The sequence below is a fragment of the Durio zibethinus genome, chromosome 19 (assembly GCF_047325235.1).
Source record: "Durio zibethinus cultivar Kanyao isolate XHJ-2024 chromosome 19, ASM4732523v1, whole genome shotgun sequence".
Classification (NCBI taxonomy): domain Eukaryota; kingdom Viridiplantae; phylum Streptophyta; class Magnoliopsida; order Malvales; family Malvaceae; genus Durio; species Durio zibethinus.
In genome coordinates, this window is record NC_143180.1 from 9,846,857 (window position 1) to 9,866,462 (window position 19,606).

The 19,606-nt window shown below is 25.7% G+C and overlaps 1 long non-coding RNA gene across 1 annotated transcript; it reads right to left on the reverse strand.

Annotated features, from left to right (window-relative positions):
• Window positions 1–367: 367 nt before the first annotated feature.
• LOC149513434 (uncharacterized) lies at window positions 368–2,292 on the reverse strand. Its single transcript, XR_016330391.1, has 2 exons — window positions 1,751–2,292; window positions 368–1,277 (listed from the first exon to the last, which is right to left on the reverse strand). It is a non-coding gene; the product is annotated as an uncharacterized LOC149513434 (long non-coding RNA).
• Between the last annotated feature and the right edge of the window lie 17,314 nt (window positions 2,293–19,606).

Genomic DNA, 19,606 nt, shown 5'->3' on the forward strand with positions numbered 1-19,606 from the left:
TGAATCCTTTCCATGTATTGGGGCACCAGCCTCCAAGGATGAACACAAACTCACCTAAAACCACAGCCCAACTACACATATTCAAGGAACCCATTTCCCCAGCAACGACTCAGCTCAGTTTGTAAACCAGGATCCATGACAACAACAAATGAAGAACTAATACCATAATATAGAAACCATATGCTCAAATTGCAAATCATTCAGTCTTTTGGTCATAATATTTATTTATTTATTCACTTTCAGGCACTGTGCGTGATTTTCTTTCTGGTAGTAAAGATATGGTACCCTCTTCATCTCGAAGCAACCTTTCTGACAAGGTATCTAGCAAAGAGAAAAGGAAAGAAAAAACAACATACAGATCCTCATGCGGAATCAAAAGAAAATTTAGTTGATGACGGAAATCCTAGTTCAAGAATGAAAAAACACCGTAGTCATGGTAAAGAGAGAAGACATAGAAGTCCAAGGGAGAAGAATGCTGAGGAAAAATAAGATACTGGTCAGAAAGAAAAAGAGAAGAGTAGTTATTGCCACGGTAGGCATAAATCTCGACAAAGAGCTGAAGAGCCTTTGAATGTTTCTGCACAAACACCTGTGATTCCTGATTTCCTTTTATAGCATTAAAACATTTTTATCCAATAGAAACTGCTTGACAGAATTGGCCTGTAATATCCTCTGTATTCGTCCTTCTTGCAAGCTGAGGTTAGTTCTTCTGTAAATCTGTACTTTCTGCTTTATTTGGGGTTTGTCGTATATTTCTGCTTTATTTGGGGTTTGTCGTATATTGTAAACTGAGCATTGAGGTTAGTGCTCACTCCCATTAATCACTTTTCAACTAATATCTGTTTTCTTAATGCACCCATCGTCTCTGCCTCAATCGATTTGACACTTTGTAAAAGGTAGCAATCAGGCACTCCTTGATGTGCTCTTCTTGAGCTATTATCAAGTTTCATGTCTTAATTATGGACTGGCTTTCGCCTTAATTCCCAATCATGCCATCATAAAAAAGAAGATTTCAAGTTTCTGAAAGCGGCAAACCAGAGTAACCAAAAGCTGCTCTTAAAGGAATTTCATACAGGTAAATTATAGTGCAACCTAAACAGATTACCTCAAGCAGTTTTCCTTAGTTTTTAGAAAATCAAAGTTGGCCAAATGTGTCAATTTCATAAAAGATGTGATTGGCCAAAAATATAATTACATAACATTTGTAAAAGTATAATTCCAAAACGAAATCAAACAGATTGGATGGGGCAAGCCTTTTTCTTCCCCATGATTTTGCTCTACAACAAGACAAATAGAGCCATTATCAAGCTTTGATACATTTTCCCTTTTAATATAAGGTCATTTCATAAAGATGAGGCCTTGTACAAAGTTGTAACATCTAGATGACTTCTTTTATTTTTTCCTCCCTCAAATTAATGAAACAGTTTTGGGGAAACATTTATGGCAGACATCTAATTTGAAGGGGTTTGTTCACCATTTGAGTTGCAATCTTCTGAACACTAATTTTCTTCCATTTGAAACAACCAAAAACTTGAATATGATTGATTACAAAATTCAATTTTGTGAAGTAAAGTTTCAATTTTGAAACATTCTGGCCCGTGAGACCTAAAATGAATATATTCTCTATATGTTAAAGTTTTGAGTTTTGAAATCTCTATCTATGTTTCAAGTTTGAGTGTTATTTGTTTTGAACTTTCAGTCAACAAATTAGGCTTTACTGACTCAATGCAACAAATTCACTTTACCTTACCTTGTAGTGTTTCTTCGTTCCACTGTACAAACTTTGTCACAACTGCAACAGGTATCTGCTGATGGGAAGAAGCCACTGAAGCTCTTTTAGAGCGCCCTATTGTTCCACTTGACTCAGAAACTTTTTGGCCTTCAGCACGCAGCTGTTCCAATTGTACAGCATCATAGATTTTACAAGCTGCAACTATGAAGCAAATCAATTTCTTAACAAATTGGGCTCTGTCTTTGCCACCTCTTTCAAGACAATGTCTACCCAAATTTCTTAACAAAGAGCAGATTTTTGTACCAAAGAGGAGTGAGGGTACGCAAATTTTGGGAAAGGAAAAGGAAGACCTTTAGCAGAAAATCGGGAAAGGAAAAGAAAGGGAAGACCTTTTAGGGAAAGGAAAGGGGAAATGAGGGGTAGGGAAAATCAGGATTAGGTTTAATTTGGGCAATCATTTGCGGGGTTTTAGTGGTAAACACCACTAAATTATGACCTTTAGCGGTATTTATTAACAAAAAAAACGTGATTAAATTTTAAATTGAAAAATTTTTTATGATATTTTATTATATTAACATTATAAAATTTTAAATTTAGTGGTATTTTAAACTCCAAATGTCGTTTTTTTTTTTAGTGACATTTATATAATAAATGTCGTTAATTTTATACTAAAACATTAAATAGCAGTGTTTATCGAAAAACATTACAAAAAAAAGCCACCAAATCTTTATTTTCCTGTAGTGAAGTAGGGAAAGAAAAGAAAAATGGAAAAGGAAAGGAAAGAAAATAAAGGGGCGACCAAACTTGAGTTGGCAACATCATTATACGATCGGTATTAGAAAATTGACTAGTATTGATAAAACAAATGTGGAAAAAGAAAAAGAAAAAAATGGAATAAAGTTTTGTATTAAATAGTTTTATTTTAGTTATCTATTTATTTATTTTTATTTTTCCTTAATATTGAGTTATTTTCCTTTTTATTCATTTGATTAAATTTTTATTTTCTTTTTTATGTTATAGGAAATTTAGTGGTTAATTTTCTCTTTCACAAAATTTTTTAAGCAATTCTTTAGATCAAATGCCTGTTGATAGCACTAAATTATTTAGAGATTTATAAGTCCAAAATGGTTGAAAAAGTTTGAAATTTGAGTAAATTTGGTACCTTTAATGTTTATTTTCTTGATCTTTAAGTTTTAATGCTTGGAATGTGATTTTCATGCAAGATTAGGACAAACCTAATCATTGTAATATTTGGCCAGGCAAGGATCAATTTAACCAAATCCAATTTAATAGAGGTTTCATAAATCACTTGGTTTAAGGAATCCTAATGGCACTTAAATTTCGATAGGTATTTGGTTTTCCCAATTCCCAGAGGACTCCTACATGCATTCAATAGTTTAAGACTTATAATTAAGGAAGGACTCTTCAAAGCATTCAACCAAGAAGAATTATAATTACCCAAGGACTCTTTAATCACCAGTGAAATAGTTATATTAGAAGAAGGACTCTTTAATCTTTATTCTTAAGAGTTTGAATCAAAAGCAACTTCATGGTATTAATAATTCGAGATTAGCCAAACTTGTCTCAAGATGGCAAGATTAAATCTTGCAAATGATGATGAACATCCAAGATTGCATTCTAAGGTGACCTATTTGGCCAAGGCTCTCTAAGAAACAAGAAACCGCATTCGATCAACCTTTTTAAAATCAATATAACTCATATCCTTTAGAATTTAGATAGAAATCAACTTATAATCTCTATCATTTCCTATAGCCGAACCTTCTATTATAAATAGGGAAGCTTTCTCTTGTATTTAAAACACACATCTCTCATTATGTCTCTCATATCCCATTTTTATTTTATTTTCTTAGTTCTTTTTATAATTTGGCTAAGGTGACAGATTAGCCATAACTACTTGTTTTTTTAATCTTTCTTTCATTACAAGTATATATATATTTTTTATTTTCAAGATCAAGTTCTCTTAATGCTTTCTTTACTACTTTTAGTTTTCGAATTCTTTTATATTTTACAAGTTTTGGCCATAATTCTTTTACCATTACAAGCATTCAATTTTAATGCAATTTGGTGTTCTATTATTTCTTTTATGCTTCTTTAATTTTTTAGCCTTCATAATCTTTCTTTCTTTTAAAGCTTTAAATCTTTGCTTCTTTAGATCTAGTATTCAACCTTAATCTAAGATTCCTAATGATAGTTGGATTTGAGATCTTGGCCTATACAATTGTGTTCTTGATTTATTATTCTTTTGCAATTCAAGCCAATCTTTCATTAGTTTAGATATAAGATAGTGGTTAGTTGATTTTGGTACTTAAATCCACCCAACAAATTTAATTCTATAATTCTCATAGGAACAATACTCTACTTAATCACTGTATTACTTGATTACGATATGTGCACTTACAAGAATTATAAAAAGTATCAATCACCTACTGAAAATTTTTTGGTGTAAAGAAATTGTAAATTTTATGGTTTTTTGTATTTTTGGTGTTGTGCATGGACATTAATGTTTATTTAGGTATGCTTTTTTTTTTCTTTATATATTTTCAAAGTTGAATGTTTTAGATTACCATACAAAGACTAATTCACTTCTTTATAGTTTTTATTAGGAAATTACCTTAGAACAAACTAGCTTTTCTTCCTAATTGAGAGAATTCTTTTATCATGTCACATATATCCCTTTTCCATGTATAATTTGATCCTTAATGGAAGTCACATTTTCAATTGATTTGTCATTTACATTTTTTTATTTGCAGTTTCTATCCTAGTGGATTAATCAATGAGCAAACAAGTGAATATTCATACAATGGTTTTATGGTGTTCTACTTTTTTGGATTTCTTCTAATTTTAACATTAATCATATTATGCAAATTCTTTATTCTTAATAATTAATTTTTTGGCATTTGATTATTCATGACAAATATAAATTAGGAAAGAATTAACAAAATTAAATCGCTAAATTCCTCTTAGTTTTTTAAATTTGAGTTGATGCGGATTTTGAATGCACCTTAACACTGTGTTTGACATTTTAAAGTAGAAAGAAAATGAAGAGAAATCTTATAGATTAATTTTGTAAAGAATGAAAGAAGGATAAGGTGTCCATGTGGCACACCATCCTTCCTTTATTCTCAAATTTTTTTATTATTTTATTTTATTTTATTTTTATTAAATTTATTTTTATTTTTATTTTTTAAATTTTAAATTTTATTTTTGTTAGATAAATTTTATAAAAAAAAAAGTCAATGGAAGTAAAGATGATAAAAGAATCTATATCCAATTGATTTTGATTTGCATTGACCCAACATAGGTGCCTTTTTTTTTTTAATAATCACAATTGAATTGATATTTTCTTTTCTAAATATGAAGTTGGGTTAGAGACAAATTTAAGGTATCTTGTCTGACTCAGGTGTCCACATGGCACCTCCCTCATTTGTTTTTTTCTTTATTCTTTAAAGCTTTTATTTTTTTTTGATTTTTTTTCTTATTTTATTAGATAAATTTTGTAATAAAAGTCAATTGAGATAGATGACAAAATAACCCATATTCGATAAGTTTTGATTTAGCATAATCCAATTGATGCGGTTTCTTTTAATTGGGGATAAATGAGTTGAGTTTTTTTAAATCGAGCCCAAATCAGATAAGGTTTCATTGTTACACAACAACCTCGGTATACATAAAATATATATTTTGTTTATTAAATTCTATATTTATATATGTATTTATTTTAAAATATTATTTAACACATTAATTTAATAAATTCATGTGTCACCCTATTTGATTTTTTTTATCATTATTTTATGTTATTTATTTGATAAATTTTGTAAAGAAAAAGTCAATGGATGTAGGGATAACAAAACAACTTAAATCCTATGGGTTTCAATTTGTCATGATCCAATTGATGCATTTTCTTAAATAAGTATTGGATTAAGTTTTACATTTTTAAATAATTTGAGTCAATTCGAGATCGAATTGGGGGTGTTCTAACGCCACCTTCCTTGGGATATAGGAAAGAATTTGTTTTATTATTTATTTATTTATTATATTAATAAAGATATTATTTAATACATTGATTTAATAAAAAATTATATTTATGTGTAATTAAGTTATAATTTATATTAAAAAGATAAATACACTTATATTCGTTAATATGTTGTCATCCATTAAAATTTGGTATAAAAATTTTACTTCTTTCTATTTAAAACATAATTTTAAAAACAAAAAATAGTCCCACAGTGAAGCGTGATTGTAAATCTAGTGATATATAAAGTTTAAAGAAAAATGATTGAAAGGTACTCGTTATACCTATGAAAGGAGAAATAAAAACCTATGAAGTAAATTGCTTATTTATACTTGATCCTATTATTCCAAATTTCAATCAAAACAAATTATGATCTAGCCAAAATTTAAATTTCGGATTGATTTAAGTTGTTTTGGAACTTCGGATTGTAGAATCATAGAATTCTACAAAGTAGACAGTGTGATTTTAGAAAACTTCATTTCATAAGAGAAAAATATGATATTTCCTTCCTAAATGAGAAATTAATTGTTTTAAAAGTTTCTTTAATGATCATTATTTTTTAAATTAATTCATAAGTTGCATTACAAATGAGATTTACTTTGATGAGTTTTTTTAGAATGTTCTAGATGGTTAGGTTTTAAAATAGATGATAAAAGACTAGACTATTTAAAAATGAAAGGAATCCTTAAACCTAATTTAATACATGGTCCTAAAAAGAAGCTCAATACATGTTAAATTGGACATGTGACTGTTAGCTTATGAATTTTAATAAAGTAAATAATAATAATAATAATAATAATAATAATAATAATAATAATAAATGGGGAGAAAATATAAAAAATCCAATGAATATTTTTTTTCTTTTCTCGATGGTTTTGTATAGTAGTAAAAGAAAATATTTGAGAAATTGAAAAAGCCCTAAAGGAGTAGAATAGAGGCTAGAACTTGATATTTAGTCTCATAATTGATGGATTAAGGTAAGATTATCTTTTTAATCCTTTTAATTGTAGTATTTGTGAGAAATACCCAAACATTAGTTTAGAGTTTTTAATCTTTTTAAATTTTCCCTTAGGAATGATATATGGAATTTGCTATGTATGAATTATGCTTTGAGAAAGTATATGAATATTGAAGTTGTATATGTTAAGTAATCTAAAAATTTGTTTTGATTTTTATCTCTTAATATGACTATGTTTTGACCTTGTTAATAAGGGTTAATTGTTGGCAATGTTGATATGTACTTTGTGATTTAAAAATCGATTTTTAATTGTGCTATCAGTTGGGAATAGTAGTTTTTATTCAAAGTGTTGCTGGTGATATACTTCAATCTATTGCATTAAAGGGGAAATTTTGATTTTTTTTTTTATTCAGTGTAACCATCTGGATACTTCTAATATACTTTTGTCTCATTGGATTAAAAGAGAAATTATGATTTGTGTTCTATTCAGTCAACCATCCGATTGCTTCTAATATACTTCTACCCCATTGCACTAAGGAGTGTATGTTATAGGAAACAAATAAAACTTATAATTTTGTGATATTTTGTCTCGCTTTGTTATATAAGAATCTAGTTTTGATAATATGATTTTTATAAATATGTTTATAAATATAAGATTACCTAATAATATTTTTTAATATATAAATAATGTTTTAGTCTAAATGTTTTGCAGCATACTTAATATAGTTGAAGAGAATGTCAATTACTTGTTAAGTTTTTGTACTCATTCTTTTAATTTTCTTATTTTTCATATTTAGATAATTACACTTTCAAAGAATTGGTTTTGACATAAGCACTATTAGCAAGTTTAGCATTTATTCTTTATTTAGTAGAACCTTTGAAGTGAGTATCTTAACGTCGATTTAGAAGATTTGTTAGTAGCTGAATATTTTGTATCATTTGATTAAGTTGTATCATATATAATTTTGGAGGCATTGATTTGACTTAGTATGATTTTTGTTACCGTAAATGCTTGTGGAATTCGTCTAATAGTTATATGGCATTATTACGTCTTAAATTCTTAGGTTTGGGGCATGACAAATTGTGGTATTAGAGCTAGTCTATGATTCTAAAGATTTGGAGTATTTAGTTTGATTAACAAAAATGTATTAGGTTTGAAAATTCGTGTTAAGGCAAAAGTTTGGTTGGGTTGATAAGGAGTATTGATATTTATAAATGAAATATTTGATGTGATTTTTGGTAAAATAGATACTTTAATCTCAATGATTATTGTGGACAACGACTTTGATCTTTGGTAATTTTAAAGATTTGAGATTAATTTTCAATTTATAGAAATTTTAGAGGTTTATGATCTTGTAGATATAGGGTTTTCAATTTGATTGATATTTAGGCATTGAATTTGGAATTTATGATAAGGATAAAGTTTATTAAATTTAATTAAGAGTAATGATTAGTTTGCAAGCGATTGATTTTTTTTTTCTTTGTATCTTTGATAATATATAACCTTAAGTCAATCTTATTATTGAGTTTACTTTTGATATTTGTAGATCTTATACAATTGAGTTTAGGTTTTTTATATTTAGTGAAATATTTTGAGCTTTTCTTATGGACTTTTAATGAAACTTTTATCATGATCTTCAAGATACCTACTTGAAAGTCAAAATACAAAATATTATAATTTTCATGAGATGATATGTCTATAAATGAAGTGACTTTGATGGCAATTTTAATAAGTTGAATATTTTAAGCCTAAGAATTATTATAGAGAATGATTTGGATCTTTTGAGGCAATATGGTATTAAAGTCGAGTTTTTCATCTATTAAGATTTTAGAATTTTGTGACAGATCTTCATTAAATCTTTGATCATGAATATGAAGTTTTTTTGTTGAGATAAGGTATGACATTTAGGTTGACAATAATTGATATGAGATTTTGAGATATTTATTATTGTTGATTGAGAACCTTCCTTATGGATTATAGTCCAAACTTGTATTTAAGGTTAGCAAAAAATATGATATAAATGAAGATTTTGATAATATTAGTGTGATTTTATTTTCAATGAGTAATACATAACTGGATGGTAATAATAGACATTTCAGGTATTTGTTAGAATTTGATTATTAGGTGAGTACAATATTATGGTTTTAGAATTGGTATTAATGGATTTTGTTTTTCATATTGCGTTAGTGGTAAATAGCATTATATACATAAATAAGGATATTTGTTTATATTGATAAATTTTATTTTATTATGAGGTACTAGTCTTTCATGAGAAAAGTTAAAACCTTTTGTAACTAGCTTGAAGTGTAATAATTATATTTGTATTGGGAAGGAAAAGAATTTATTAATGGTTGTATGATTAAATTGTGATTATAATTTTGATTGAGACAAAATATGAGTTTCGTTTGCGCAGTGTTAACAAAAACTATCACTATGGTATAAGATATATGTTGTGATTCTTACATAGATAATAAGGTTGCAATCATTGAAATATGTCATTAAAGAAGTAGATTTTGACTATGTATTCTGAACTAGAAAATTATATTTTGCTAAGAATAAATTGTTGTGCAATAAGTATAGAAGCTATATTGGATAAAAGTTTTTAGCAAATTATTAATAGTAATATATTGGATTACAAGGAAATTTTGGAACATTATAATGTTATAAGCTTTGTGAAGATTTCGATTGTTATCTAATAGTTGGCCTATAGAATTTGAAAGTTATTAATATATGAATTTTGAGTTATATTGGGTACTCAAGGTGTTATCTTTGAATTTGTGTGACATGAAACTTGAGGATGTCATCTATAGCATTAGTTTGATCATTGTTATAGTTTATGATGATTAAATTGATAAGAAATATTGTTATTAAAAAATAGCTTGAATATGTGAATTGGGTTCCATGGAATTGTTTGGTGTCGATTATTCTATTTCAATTTTGAGTGATTAGAATTTGAAAAAGATCAATGTGGTTAATTTTTTATTATAGTTTTTAATTAAGGAGAAATTTATGAATTATTAAATAATGTTTTATTGAGACTACACATGTCATGAGCATATGTTGTATTATGTGTGTAATGACTAAAGACTAAAAGTATGGTTACTTGAAGGTTGTAATAAGAAAGCCAATTTAGAATAGGTATTTTAAGTTACAAAAGGTTATTTGCAAAAGATAAAGTCTGATAAGTTATGAGGACAAAGAATGATTTTTATTATGGTAAGGTTGATTTTAGCGATGATTTTATTATTTGGTACTTTTGAGTATGGATACAAATTTTGAAGAATTGAAAGAAAATTAATATTAAGTGATACATTTGGTTGTTTTATAACTATACGTTTGATTTGAATTATACTTTTGGATTATATTGCTTGAAATTTTCATAAAAAGATTTTCATATGGTATTTAGATTTTTAACATTAACTTAAAGCTAATAATAGCATACTTGCTTGAAGGGAAATTTGGGATATTACGATGTTTATAAACTTCATGAATATTACAATTGTTATATTAAATATGATCTTTGAAATTTAAAAACTAATGATATTGAATATAGAGTTGTATTTTGTGCTCATTTTAAGTTTTATTTTTGAAGTTGTATAGTGTGAAATTTATGGACATAATAAATTGTATAGGTTTGATATTTATCAAAGTCTTCCAATAGTCAATGAGAAAGAAATTGAAATCAATATGTGATATGTTTGAGGCAGCCAAATTGATGACATGATTATTGAGATTTAAGGTTATATATGATTATCTTTATAAGAATGAATTAGAAACTCTATTGCAAGAGATGTTATGGACAAATGATTTTGATGGTACCAAAAAAATTATGAAAGTCAATTTGGTGTTCTTGAAGTTATTCTAAATGAAAAGATCAAAGTGGGCAACAGAAGCATGATTTGATTTAAGTTACAAATTTTGGATTATTATCAATTTAGCAAGTAATGAATTCTATTTATTTAGAGATTATAGGTTTTGATATTTGAAATTTTGAGATTGTATATGGCTTGTAAAATTGTGTCATGTTTAGTATATTTATTTTGGTAATAAGAAAATAGTTGAATAGTCAAAATTACATTGAGGTGTATTTGATTAGCTATGATTTAAATTTATCTATCATGTATGTTTTGGAGTGTATGAAATTGTAGAAGGTTGGTACTTTAGATAACTATATCGTACTATGAAACAAAATTAGAGAATGATATTTGTTTACTTGGACTCTGTATTATTTGAAATGATAGTTCCATCGATTTCGATATTCAATCAATGATTATATGAAACTTTAATTGAAGTATATTACATATCATGTAATGGATCTTTCAGAAGGAGAATTGCATGTTAGATTTGTTTAAGAGATGGGACTAGACTTTAGCTACGTATTTTAAATTTGAAAGATCAAATTCTTTGAAATAGGAGAGTATGTAATGCTTAATCCTGAAAAAAGCCCAATAGATGTTAAATTGAAAATGTGGTTATTAGTCTATTAGTTTTATTAGAGTAAAATAAAATAAAAGGAAGAGAAAAGATAAGAAAACCTATAAGGAGTATGTAATACTCAATCCTAAAAAAAGCCTAATCTATGTTAAATTGGACATGTGGTTATTAGCCTATTAGCTTTATTAGAGTAAAATAAAATAAAAGGAGGAGAAAAGATAAGAAACCCTAGGGAGTATGTAATACTCAATCTTAAAAAAAGCCTAATATATGTTAAATTGGACATGTGGTCATTAACCTATGAGTTTTATTAAAGTAAAAAAAATAAAATGAGGTAAAAAGATAAGACAACCTTGAGACATTTTTTTTTCCCCAATAATTTTCTCTAGTATAAAACAAAATAACTTGAGAAATTGAGGAAACCCTAGAGAAGGAAAAGAGAAGCTGGAACTTGAGATTTAGTCTCCTAATTGATGAATTAAAGTAAGATTAATCTTTTTATTCTTTTTAATTTTGGTGTTTGTGAGAAATACCTAAGCATTAGTTTAGGATTTTTAATCTTTTTAAATTTTCTAGCAACCTTTTGGTGGTCTTCCAAGAACATATCTAGTATCGATTGAAAGCCCTTTTGAAAACCTTTACAATGGTCTTTGTAGCACCTAATTTTTTTTTGTATTTTAAAAGTTATGAATTTTTTCAAGTTGTGAAAAATGGTTATTTGACAATTTTGGAGATTCGACTTTAGATAGTTGGAACTCCAAATTCCAATAACCTTTTTAGTTAATTCTTTGAGGGATTTTGCAATATGAAATGTGATCTTTGTAGGGTAATATTTGATTTAGTTAGATGAGTTATGTAATATGAAACTCCAAAATTAACTTCTTGAATGTGGAAACCCAAAAAATATGAACTATTTGTTTAATTTTCAACATTTTTATTTCTGAAACTTAAGTTTTTGAAATTTATTTTTATTGAAACAAAATTCTAAGTTGTAGTACAATGTTCCTACTTTAAAGTGGTGTTATTTTTTTGTCATTAAAAACCACAATATGTTAGAGATTTTGGGGCTCGAAATAAGCCGAATGATCACAAAAATGTTGAAATTCAAAATTTATAATATTGCATTTTAATTATTTTAAAAATTATTTTTACTTAATAGTCAATCTAAAATATTATAAATAGTAGAAATTTGATTATTTGAATTTTATTTAAATTTTGGTTGCTTAAATAGATTTTTGGTTAACTTATCTTCAAAATGGTATTACTTTGAAATTTTTTATTTCTTTAAAAAAAATATAAAAAGCTAAATCTTCATCCATATTATGATTATTTAAAAAAAAAATTTATTATTGAATTTATGTATTAGTTTCTAAGTTTCCATTTTTATACATTTTTATATATTTTCATAACATAAAAGAAAATTGTTTTAATCTTGAAAAATATTTCTAAAATAATTTCATTTGTAAAAGAAGGTTATCACACACCCTAAGTGTCCTAGAAAAATCAACAAGGAATATTAATTTTGTTTTGATAATTTAATAATGTTGATTTCTGATATTGAGTATTTTGGAATAATAGGTTTTGAGAAGTTTTGAATGTTTTGCTTTTTGATTTTAGTTTTAGCGAGATTAGGTAAGTGACTTGATATCTTTTTGGCTTTTCATTCTCTAAAAATCATCATCAGTATGTTTAGATTTTGTATATGTAACATATAATGCTTTTATCCTTTTTGGTTTGTAAATTGGGTTAAGCATGCAAAATGTATATACGATTCTTTGTGATATCACTTTGATCTTCGAATATGATTTCACAATAATATATTTATATATCCATCGATTTTTGAAATATGAAATTTTGCTTTGGAACGATATACATAATTTGCTATGCATGAATTATGTTTTGAAAAAAGTATATGAATATTAACTTTGTAGATGTTAAGTAATCTAAAATATATTTTGATTTTTATCTCCTAGTATGGTTAGGTTCTGACCTTGTCAATAAGGTTAATTAGTGATTATGTCGACATGTACTTTGTAATTTAGATATTGATTTTGAAAAATGCCACCAATTGATAATAGTGGTTTTTGTTCACCATGCAACCGATGATAATACTTTTATCCCATTACACGAAAGAAAAAATTATAATTTTGGCTTTGTTTAGTGCAACCATTTGGTTGCTTCTGATATACCTTTGTCCCATTGCACTAAAGGACAATTTGTTACTAGACTAATAATACTTATAACTTTATAATATTTTGTTCCACTTTGTTAGTTGAGAATTTGTTTTTGATAATATGATTTGTATAAATATGTTTATGAATATAAGATTACCCACCAATATTTTGAATATATAATTAATGGTTTGGTCTAAATGTTTTATGACATGCTTAATCAAACAAATGGGATGTCAATTACTTGCTAAGTGTTTACAATTATTCCTTTAATTTTGTTATTTTTAAATTTTGATAATTACACTTTCGGATAATTACTTCTGATGATATCATTTTTAACAAGTTTAATATCTATCTTTTGTTTGGTATAACCTTTGAAGTGAGTATTTTGATATCGATTTGGAAGACTTGTTAATAGCTAGAATATTTTGTATCCTTTGATCAAGTTGTATCACATATAATTTTGAAGATATTGATTTTGATTTAGTATGATATTGCTACCTTGCATGTTTGTGGGATTCATTTAATAAGTCATACAACATTCTTACATCTTAAAATTTTAGGCTTGGGGCATGACACCTAATGCCCAAGATTCTTCTGCTTATGATACTTCCATTATTATAAAATGGTTAGCAAGTTGAATGTTCTTGCATTATGAGATCAAATGATGTAACAATCATAACCCTTAAGAGTTTAGAATTTAATGTTTGAAAATCTATTATTTGGCAGTTTACTAATGTAGTTTTATAAAAGATTAAAAAAGTGTCCGATTTACAATGGTGATTTGGAGTTTTGTAGTAACATAGATTCTTGCAGAGGATCACCAAGGTAAAATAAATAATGCTTGCTTGATAAATTACGATTAAAGTTTTTAGCAAAAATTTTTTGTTATTTATTTTATATTAAGCTAAAATTTTATTTGTGCCATTTTAGTTTTTGCAAACTCTTCATTAAAAGTAATAGTACACCACGATCCCTTCTTGGTTTTTATGGTTTTAAAGCACAAAAAATCATAAAATAATATAAAATTATGATTTACAAGTTTTTGTGAAAAATCGACCTCAAGAAAGTCAAATTATAAAAGTACTACTTAAGGGCATTTTAGTAATCTTACACCTTTTGAAGTGCGATCAAAGTTTTTAATGCATCAAAAATCATATAATAATATGAAAACATGATCTAGAGCGTTTCGTGAAAAACGATCTCGAAATGGTTAAATTATAAAAATACCTCTTCAAAGTGTTTTAATAATTTCATACCTTCTAAGGTGCAATCAAGGTTTTAATGCATAAAAAAATATTATATAATATAAAACCATGATTTGGAGCTTTTCATGAAAAATTGATCTTGAAAAGGTTAATTTATGAAAATACCTCTAAGGTTATTTTGATAATTTCAAACTTCTTGAGGTATGATTAAGGTTTTTAATGCATAACAAATCATAAAACAATATTTAAATGTGATTTGAAAGTTTTCATGAAAATCCAACTTCAAGAAGGTAAAAATACTCTTAAAGGCCATTTCGGTAATCAAGGTTTTTAGTGCATAAAAAATCACCAATTTCATTTTGTAGCCTTGTTAATCCCATTTAGTTGTGAATTTAGAAAATTGACTCAAGTCTAATCCAGTTTGATTGATTTTGACCACATTTGATTTTGTTTGACTAGTTTGACCAAGTTTAACTTTAGGACATTTGGGTTAAATTAGTTCTAAATTTAATTTGAAAACTTATCAAATTTTTTATATTTGCATCAGTTTGAGAGTGTAAGATGTAAAATTTTAGAAGCATGAGTGTCTTTTTAGTTTCTATTTGTCTACTAATTTTTTATGGGCTAGAAGTGTTTGTTTCAATGCCTTTTGGAGGTTCTTTATGCTATAGGATTATATAGTTATTATTAATTTTACTATTGTATGGCACCATCCTTTTTCCTTTTATTGTGCCATTTGACACAAATTGGTTACTCTTTTTTTTTTTACTTTTTACATTTTTTTGTTTTTTATTTTTTAAAAGATTTTTTAATTCTTTTCAATTATTTTTAAAACTTTTATGAATATGTTTTTAAAATTTTCATTTTTTTAGGTGGGATCCATTTTATAAATTTTTTCTTTTTTTTTACAATTTTTTCCCTTTTTAATTCCATCCATTTGATAAATTTTGTTCTTATACAGAGCATAATTCGATGTCACATGGTACTTCTCAATTTTTTTGGTTTTTTCAAAGTTTTTAATTTTAACACTTTTTTTTGCCTTTTTTTTTATTTTTTATATTTAATATTTTTTATTAAAATTTTTAAAAATGGGACCTACCTTATAGAAATCTTTCTTGTTTTTGCCTTTTTTTTTTTCTTTTGCTTTTGCTTTTTTTTTTTTATAACAATTTTTATAAATATTTTTATAACATTTTAAATTTCTTTTTGTATAGAAGTCACTTGATATTAAGGATATATCATGTATTTGTTTTTCTTTCTTTTTTTTATTTTTATTTTTTATATATTTTTTAAATATTCTAAAGATTTTAAATTCTTTTGTGTGACCCACTTGATACCTAATGTCACATGTCAAGTTATTTGCTTCTTTTTTGTATTTTTATTTACTTTACTTTTTTTTTTCTTTTCTTAATATTTGATGAATATTTTTTACTATTATAAAACTTTTTTAGTGATGCCCTTTTAATATTATTGATGCAAAAATATTTTTTATTATCTATTTAATTTTATAAATATATATTATATTAATTAAGTTATTATTTATAGCTTAATTTGAGATGTTAAGATTTTAAACTCAATTTGGATGTTCATACAGCAATCCAATGATTTCTCTTTTCTTTTTTCTTTTTTCATTTTCATTTTTTATATTTCTTTTTTTTCTCTGAATTTTTTTAATAAATTAAGTTACTATTTAATACCTTAATGTAATATATTAACATTTTAAACTAAATTGTAATGTCATGTTATACCCCAATGAGCTCCATTTTCCTTGTTTTTATTATTATTTTTTGTTTTACTCATTTTTTCATCTTTCTTTTATTTTTTTTGTTTTTATGTTTTTTAAGTTAAATTAATTTTGTTGAAAAAGAAGGCCAATGGAAATGTCCACATGATATCTCCAATTGGCTTTTTATCTTTCACATTTTTTACTTTTTAATTAGATAAATTTTAAAACAAAAGGTACCAATTAATAGAGATACCAAAACAATCTGTATTCAATAGGTTCCGATTTATCTCGATCTAATAGGGGTAATTTTTTTAAATCGAAATTGAGCTAGGATAGGATTGATTTTTTGAAAGAAACGAGATTTGGACAAAAAAGTAAGTAGGGTACTCTGTCCTAACCCATTTTTCGTATATATAAAAGTATATATATTTTATTTTTAATTTTATTATATACATTATATTAATAAAGTTATTATTTGATACCTCAATTTTAGAAATTAATATTTTAAACTCAATGAAAATGTACATTTAACATCATCTATAAACTTTTTTTTTAACTTTTCTTTATTTTCATTTTTTCCTTTTCATCTTTTTTATTTTTTTTTGTTTTCAGATAAATTTTGTGAGAAAATTTTATTTGTTGAGTCTTTGTACTCATTCATTTAATTTTCTTGTTTTTTTCATATTTCGATAATTGCACTTTCGAAGAATTCATTATGATGAAAGCATTGTTAGCAAGTTAGCATCTATCCTTTATTTGGTATAGCCTTTGAATTGAGCATTTTGATGTCGATTTAAAAGATTTGTTAGTAGCTAGAATATTTTGTATCCTTTAATCAAGCTATATCATATATAATTCTGGACACATTGATTTTGACTTAGTATGATATTTGTTGCCTTGCATGCTTGTGGGATTCATCCCATAAGTATGTGGTGTTGTTACATCCTAAATTCTTAGGTTTGGGATGTGACAAATTAGTGGTATCATAGCCAAGTTTGTGATTCTAAAGATTTTGAAGTATTTAGTTCAATTAACAAAAATGTATTAATTTTGAAAATTCATGTTGAGGCAATCGTTTGGTTAGGTTAATAACGAGTATTGATGTTTATAAGTGAAATGATTTGATGTGATTTTGGTAAAATGGATACCTTAAACTTAATGATAATTATGGAGAATGACTTTGATCTTTGGTAATTTTAAAGATTTTAGATTGATTTTCAGTATATGAAAATTCTAAAGGTTTGTGATTTTGTGGATCTTAGAGTTCTTAATTTGATTGATATTTAGGCATCAAATTTGGAATTCGTGATGACGATAAAGTTTGGTAAATTTAATTAAAAGTGATTATTAATTTGTAAGTGATTGATTTTTTTGTTTGTGTCTTTGATAATATATAACCTTTAAGTCAAGCTTATTATAGAGGTTGGTTTTGATATTTATAAATCCTCTACAATTGAGTTTATGCTTTTTATTTTTCCTGAAATATTTTGAGTTTTGCTTATAAACTTTTAATGAATCTTTGATCATGATCTTTATAATACCTACTTGAAATCAAATATAAAATATTATAATTTTCATGAGATGATATGTTTGTAAATGAAATGATTTTGGTGGGATTTTTGATAAGTTGAATATTTTAAGCTTAAGAATTGTTATAGAGAATAATTTGGATATTTTGAGGCATTATGGTATTGAAGTCGAATTTTCAATCTACTAAGGTTTTAGAGTTTTGTGATGTATATTCATTAAATCTTTGACCATGGATATGAAGTATTTTTGTTGAGATAAAGTATGAAACTTAGGTCGACAAGAATTGATTTGAGGTTTTGAGATATTTATTATTGTTGATTGTGAATATTCCTTATGAATTATAGTTTCAAACTTGCATTTAGGATTTGTAAATATTACGATGCAAATGAAGATTTCGATAATATTGGTGTGATTTTGATTTCAATGAATATATAACTTTATGGTAATAATTGACATTTCGAATATTTGTTAGAATTTTATTATTAGGTGAGACTGGTATTATGGTTTTAGAATCTGTATTAATGGATTTAGTTTTTCATATTGTATTGGTGGTAAATAACTTTATATATGTAAATGAGGATATTTGTTTATATTGATATATTTTATTTATTGAGAAGTATTTGTCTTTTTTGATGACAAGAGTTAAAACCTTATGTAACTAGCATGAAGTGTGATAATTATATTTGCAGAAGGCAAATAATTTATTAATGGTCATGTGATTAAATTGCTATATTTTCAATTGAGACAAAATATGATTTTTGTTTGAATAGTATTAACAGAGAAAATCACTTATTATAGTAAAAGATATATGCTGTGATTCTTGTATGGAAACTAAGGTTGTAATTGTTGAAATATGTCATTAAAGAAGTAGATTTTGATTGTGTATTCTAAACTACGAGATTATGTTTTGCTAAAAATAAATTGTTGTGCAATAAGTATAGAGGATATATTGGATAGAATTTTTTAACAAATTGTTAATAGTAATATATTGGACTATAAAGAAATTTTAAAACATTATGATGCTATAAGCTTTTTGAAGATTTTAATTGTTAACTGATAGTTAGTCTATAGATTCGAAAGTTATTAATATATGAATTTAGAGTTATATTGGGTACTTAATGAGTTATTATGAATTTGTGTGACATGATACTTAAGGATATGATCTATAACCAATGGCGGATCTTAACAATTATTTTTTAAGGGGGCAACTATGCTATATTTTATCTCATTTTTTGTTAAATTTTTATCACATATATATACTAATAAAAAATAATCAAGTACATAAAATACAACAATAAAACCGAGCATATAAATAAAACTATTTCTATGATAGTATTAAAAAGTTTAAGAATAACACTCTCAAATTAATGGTAGAATTACTAAGTATATAGTCTTTCAATGACTTGCAGAGATTTTTTTTTTTTATAATTTAAAATTTAAATAAAAAAGTATAAATAAATCAATCATTAAATAATATTATTTTATCAAAAACAAGAAAAATATATAATTTTAAAAGAATGTAATTGAAATTTTAAGATTAGAAGCAGTGATTTATTTCTTATTTTTTAAAAAGGGTTAGAATTTGATTTTTTTTGGGAAAAAAAAGGATTTTAGGATAGTACTAGATAGAGATCTAAAGTAAAATTAAAAGAAAGAAATTCAAATCATATGAAAATGAGAATTGAAGTAAGCTAGAAAGAAATAGAAAACATATAATTATTACTTTGTTGGAAATTAGAGTCTGATTGAGAAAACTAAAATAGGAATTTGATTTTTGTTAAAGTCACATAATTATGATTTAAAAATTCTGACA